This window comes from Cydia splendana, chromosome 24, assembly GCF_910591565.1.
Source record: "Cydia splendana chromosome 24, ilCydSple1.2, whole genome shotgun sequence".
In the NCBI taxonomy this organism is placed as follows: domain Eukaryota; kingdom Metazoa; phylum Arthropoda; class Insecta; order Lepidoptera; family Tortricidae; genus Cydia; species Cydia splendana.
Genome location: NC_085983.1, coordinates 2,417,363 through 2,423,362, shown reverse-complemented (window position 1 = coordinate 2,423,362; position 6,000 = coordinate 2,417,363). Strand labels below are relative to the sequence as shown.

The window sequence follows — 6,000 nt, the reverse complement described above, 5'->3', positions numbered from 1 at the left end:
CTTCTGTACTATTATTTATTCTGTGACCAGACTAACAATTTCTTGACATAATATATTTCACAGCACTAATATCTACGATTCGTATTTTTTCTCGTTAAAAATACACGTCATATTAATATAATTCACAAGTTTTTAAAAATCTCTTCTATGGGACGTGTCAAATCGCTGTGAATTTATTCAGCGCAGTTTCACACACCCGAGTCACCCGAGTGGCTCACGAGTCCATACCACAGTTTAAAGGTAACAGTAGACCGACGTCTTTGATAAATGCCGACACCGCCCAACAACACAGTGGAGTTGTCAGTGTTGTCACAGATTTTTGCCCAACTGCCCAAAACTTACACTTCACTTACTAAGACACGCTAGCCCTGCAAGTACCGAGCTACTAACAATAGCGAAGTAATAAAATTTTAAAAAAATTGACCCACCCCTTGCACCTTGCACGGTTGCCCTGTTTAATTCACAAATAATTCGTAATACAACCATCTGCGAGGATATTACGGTTTGTTTTGCGGTTTTTGAAATAAATAGATTTTTTGTCTCTACTCCATACATTTTTTTCGAAAAAAAATCATAACTCGACACTCTTTATGCCAATTCGTCCCAAAAGTTACCGTGATAATGCTGGGCAAAACCTATTTCAATTAAAAAATATTAAAAATAACAACTTTGGTTTCTACGTCAATGAGAGCCGACTTTCAACCCACAGTGCGGCTTCGTCGAATGTCTTGAATGAATGTATTGTTTTACTTATAGACTGTGTCCACGGTGTGATAACCGCATGGCTTGCCCTAACTTTCGACTCGCTCGAGTGTGTATAGCGAATAGCAATAACACCCCTATTCCTTCGCGTTCAGTACTCTCCTGCCCTTGGCATTGTTCGGACGCGCAGCACCCTCCCTTAATTCGTAATCTGGTATATTTCCCGTAAATACTGATAGAAATGTTTGCATAACAGTAACATTGGGACTTGCGAAGTATGACTGTGTTACCAGTTGAATAGGATTTAGGATATTGAGCTAATTTTATTTCTTAAATTATTATTTTTAATTACTCAAGGAGTTCGGCAATTGTTTTTTGTGAGTCTACAATTAGAGATTTGAGACCACGTTTAATTTAGACAGAGCTTACTAGCATATTTATTTTTTATATGTTAATTATGTGACAAAGTTTTTGGACAATTTTGTGACTTTTAAAAGGCTACAGAGGACTTTATTTTTGTAAGTTTCGTCTAATAAAGTTGGAAGTTTTTGGAACTGTTTTTAGACTTGGTGAAGTGTTGAGTGAACAACGTACGGATTTTTCAAATTTGGATTTTGTTGGGTAAGTTGTATTTTTGAATAGTTAAATAAGTATTTGTGCTACGAGAGAGGAAAGTTATTTTTTGGCGCGAGCGAGCGTGATAAGTGAATTATTCATAGGTGGAAATAACTTTTCAGTTCATTAGTAAGAATAAATACCACGAATAAAATTAAACCACCTTTTGTTGTGTTTTACATGTTTTTTTAGGTAGAATTCCTATACTATTGATAGTATATTGCATATTTTATATAAATTCAAATTTATTGTCAAAATTGCAGTGGGTACATTTAATCTTAAGAACCGCCGACGGGATGTCGGTAAATGCTGAATCGGCCTATAAATGTATATTTTAATGATAAAAAAACTGCCATATCACCCAATTACACAACATACAAAAAAAAATAGTGTACACTGCGTTAGTCCGGAGTAAACTTGAAGCGGCATCGGTCGTGTGGAACCCGCATGGGGACAAGTACGTCTTGCTTCTAGAAAAAATCCAGAAAGCCTTTCTGCGGTTCCTTTATAAAAAGATGCACGGTTATTACCCATACTTGTACCCTTCAAAGTTCCTGCTTGGCGTTTTAGGGTTTAATTCCTTAGAGGTAAGGCGTAACTACGGGCTCTTGACCACAGTATGTAATGACTTACGGGGGAACTCGGACTGCCCTGAACTGGTTGCACAGCTCGTACGCCTGTTCGTTCCATCTATGGCTAAGAAGGCCCAATTTAATTTTCGACCACGAAGTCATCACCTGTTAGATGTGCCTAAAACACGCACTATGTCCCATGGCAAATCTACAATATATTACTGCGCTCCTCGCATCAGCACCGGAATGTGATGTATTTGCAAGTAGTTGGATGGACCTGTGTAAAGAATGTATGAAGTTCTGTGAGGCGTTGGATAAGCGTGAATCATCTGTCTTGTATTAGTTTTTCTTTCTTACATTTTGTTCTGTTTGTCCTTTCTAGACTGTATCATGTACCTTGTTTGTACAAATACTGTCTATTATAAATTTCACAGTGTATTAGTCCGCTGTAATGCTGTGTAAATTTTATGAATCAATAAAATAAATAAATAAATACGAAAGGCGCTATTTATAAAACCTTCAAGAACAGAACTTTTATTTATGTCAAAGTATAGTTAATGTGTTCCCGAGTTAATATTAATCAACATAAAACAATATCTGGATCATTTTTAAGGGGTCATAAAAAATATCCGTTTTATGAGTTATGGCGTTTTAATACACCGACGTTTTTCCAATTTTTTTTACGATTTATTCTTTTACGAGTTAACAAGACGCGTTAAAATTAATTGTTTACAACATAAAGGGGATTAAGTGTGGTTAAGCAACATTCATTATCCCTCCTCCTTGTGTCGTATTCCTCATTGCTGAGGGTCGTGGCCTCCGCGAATTATTTTGTGGACTAACTCCTTCCACTTGTTGCGATCTTCAGCAGTGTGCAGTGCATCGTGGATTTTAGATTTAGTGCCTTCGCGGATCTGATCTGTCCATCGCATTGGGCTTCTTCCACGTGGTCGCCTTCCTTGAACTTTCCCCGTTACCAGAAGCATTTCCAGGTTGTCATTTTTCTTTCTGGCTATGTGTCCAAAGAATTCAAAAATTCTGTGAAGACTGATGGTTGACAGCCTGACAGTAACTCCCACGTCTTGTAGGATGGACACATTTGTGTGGTGGGCTGTCCATTCATTATAAGTGCTAAGAAATAAAAACAGTTTTTAGGGTTCTCTACCTCCAAGATTAAGGGAATTTACCCTTAATGAAAATCTCATTTTTTGAGATATCGGCACTTTTATAAGAATCTTGGTTATAAATATGCCCATATCTATAAAAAAAATATTTTCATAATGTGTGTGTGTGTGTGTGTGTGTGTGTGTGTGTGTGGGCCCTAATTAGGGACACTAAGTTCATGTTATTTCAGAATATCGTTTTAAAATAAGAACGTAACTTCAATTTTATGGCGGCAGATGTTCTTGTGACTCTTAAATATAATTAGACATCGAATTTTATATATTATGTAGTTAGGCGCTGGCGCTCTGAGTCTCTTTCGAAGAGACTCAAAGGCCTGTCGAAGAGACTCAAAGACGCCACAGGAGACCGAAGAGCTGGCAGCTTCCTCGCTCAGCGTATTAGTTTTTACAATCCAGCGAGGAAATGCTGCCAGCCTTTTCGGTACTATGCCGCAGGGGCCTTTTTTTAGATTGAATATAGTTTTATTTTGGATTTATTTTGTATTATTTAAATTTTAGTTTAGTTTTTAATTATACTTTTATTCATGTACCTTTACTTTTCCTATTAAAAATATATATTATGAATATGTATCATGAATATGTATCACGATATCCCTGTATGAACTACTGACACCAAAATGATTTCCGCGGCTTGTCCGCCCTGTGGCACTATTAGTATGTTAAAATATCAATTTTAATATTTAATGGCCCCCAAGTTAGAGCGTCGGAGTTCGTAATTAGTTTGATTGAAAATTTAATTGAAATTGTGGACGAGATGATTGAATACGTTAATGATAATACACTTCGCTTGTGTTTGACTTTACATTAGGTGTTGTAAATCGTATTTAATCTATTTAACGTGTAGAACTGGAACTATAATGTGTCTTCTAATATCACTACACCTTATAACCTCCTAAGGCCCAAGGTCCTATCTATAGCACCTCTTCAGTTCAGATACGCGTCATACTCGTGAACGGGTGCTGTTTGTGGAGACTGGTCTGTTTAAGCTAACACAAGCTATTATACTTAGTAACTTTATTTTTATTAATTAATTACAGTGAGACGCCTCATTCTGCTCTCGTATGTTTCTTTTCTCTTAATGAATGTATTAATTATACAGGATATTGACTCTTGGAGACCCTATACATCTCTAAGGATAACTTGATAAACTATATAATCTTATAGTTCTGACACCTAGAGACATTTACACCTCTAAATATTATAGATTTTTTTTTTGTGTTTTGTATCTGTATTTTTTATGTAATTCGACATTAAGAGACCATATACATCTCTTAGTAATTGTAATACGTTAGATTGAATTGTTAGTATTATTTTATAAAATTGTTGATGTTATTATTTTTGCTTGTATGTAAATTCAATGATGACGTGTAAAAGTGCCCTTGTGGCCTATTTGCTGAATAAATGTTGATGTTTGATGTTTGTTTGATGATGTTCGATAAAATTTAAATCCTATTCAATTGGAACAGAGTCGCTTTTGCTTTGTTTCGTTCATTTTTCCGCAAAGCGCATCGTCTCCGCTGGCTTGGCCATCTCGAAAGGATGGGTGAAGATGAAGATCGGGCAGCCAAAAGGGCCTGCTTGGGTCGACCAACTGGGCGCCGTCCTGTTGGTCGTCCTAAATACCGTTGGGCAGATAGAGTGGAGGCAGATCTCCGTGAGCTCGGCGTCGGCGAAAGCTGGCGGGATACCGCTCTGGACCGATCAAAGTGGCGTGCTCTTGTGTTGGAGGCCAAGACTCATTTTGGGTCACCGCGCCAACCAAGTAAGTATTTGTACTTATGACCTCCTTAGGAGGATAAAACAATATCCCCCGCCGCGTCTATCTGTTTGTGTGTTTGTTCGCGGATTTTCATGCGGTTTTCACATATCAGTAGAGTGATTCTTGAGGAAGGTTTGGGTCTATAATTTGTTAACCCGCGCGAAGCCGGGGCGGGTCGCTAGTTTATAATAATAGTTTAACCTATACACGTCCCACTGCTGGGCTGCTGGGCTCAAGCATGAGAGGGCTTGGGTACACTTAGTCCCCACGCTTGCCTAATGCGGATTGGGGACTTCACTCACACAAACATCTTTCCTCCACGCGTTCCCGAGATAAAGAGTCTTAACAGACCGACAGACGGACGGACAACAAAGTGACAAAAAAATTCACCGTTTCGGACAGGATATGCAACCTTTCGAAACACTGGTCCGATAGCTCTTAAAGGGGCCCACTGATTAACAGTCCGCCGGACGGTATCGGCCTGTCAGTTAGAACAAAATTTTGACAGTTCCGAAAAATTGACAGGCCGATACCGTCCGGCGGACTGTTAATCAGTGGGCCCCTTAAGAGGGAGGTATAGCACTTACCTACTCGTCCATACAAAAAGAGAAAATGTTTTTCCACTTCTAAATATTTTCCATTCTCCATGTTTTTTTTATTGACACAATGTAAAACTAAGTTTATAGGTTTTAGGTTTTTCAAAATATGCAATACAAAAAAAATTAAAAGCTAAACATATAAACTTAGAATATATTATGTTGAAGCGATCGGCATCAAAATCAAAGTTATATGATAATATATATTTATTTAGTGGAAACCGTTTTCTCCCGAAATGGAAAATGTATGAAAAAAGTACATTTTCGAATTTAACCTGTGTTGAGACATACTAATATTGAATAATTTTACGGTTTAGACTCACTTGTTTTAAGTCACTCGCGCGACATGTTTCGGAGAGCCTAGGTCTCCTTTCTCAAGCACTATGAGTGAGTGTTAGTACATTTTGTCAGTAGCTATATAAGGTACTTATCTTAACGGCATTTTTTTTTTTTCATTTTTACTTTAATATGAAAAAATAGCTTTGTGTCCTAGTTTCATTATGCACCTTTACCCTACATTGATATAGTAGCTCTGTCCAATAAACAATTATCGGTAAAACTAATATAGTCGG

The 6,000-nt window shown here is 37.5% G+C and overlaps 1 protein-coding gene across 1 annotated transcript in view; it reads left to right on the top strand.

The window, feature by feature from the left end:
- Positions 1 to 1,276: 1,276 nt before the first annotated feature.
- Positions 1,277 to 6,000, top strand: part of LOC134802499 (limbic system-associated membrane protein-like) — a 77,831-nt gene continuing 73,107 nt past the window's right edge. The window contains exon 1 of the mRNA XM_063775178.1: positions 1,277 to 1,323. The gene's annotated coding sequence lies outside the window, so the exon portion shown is untranslated. The remainder of the gene's footprint in view (positions 1,324 to 6,000) is intronic.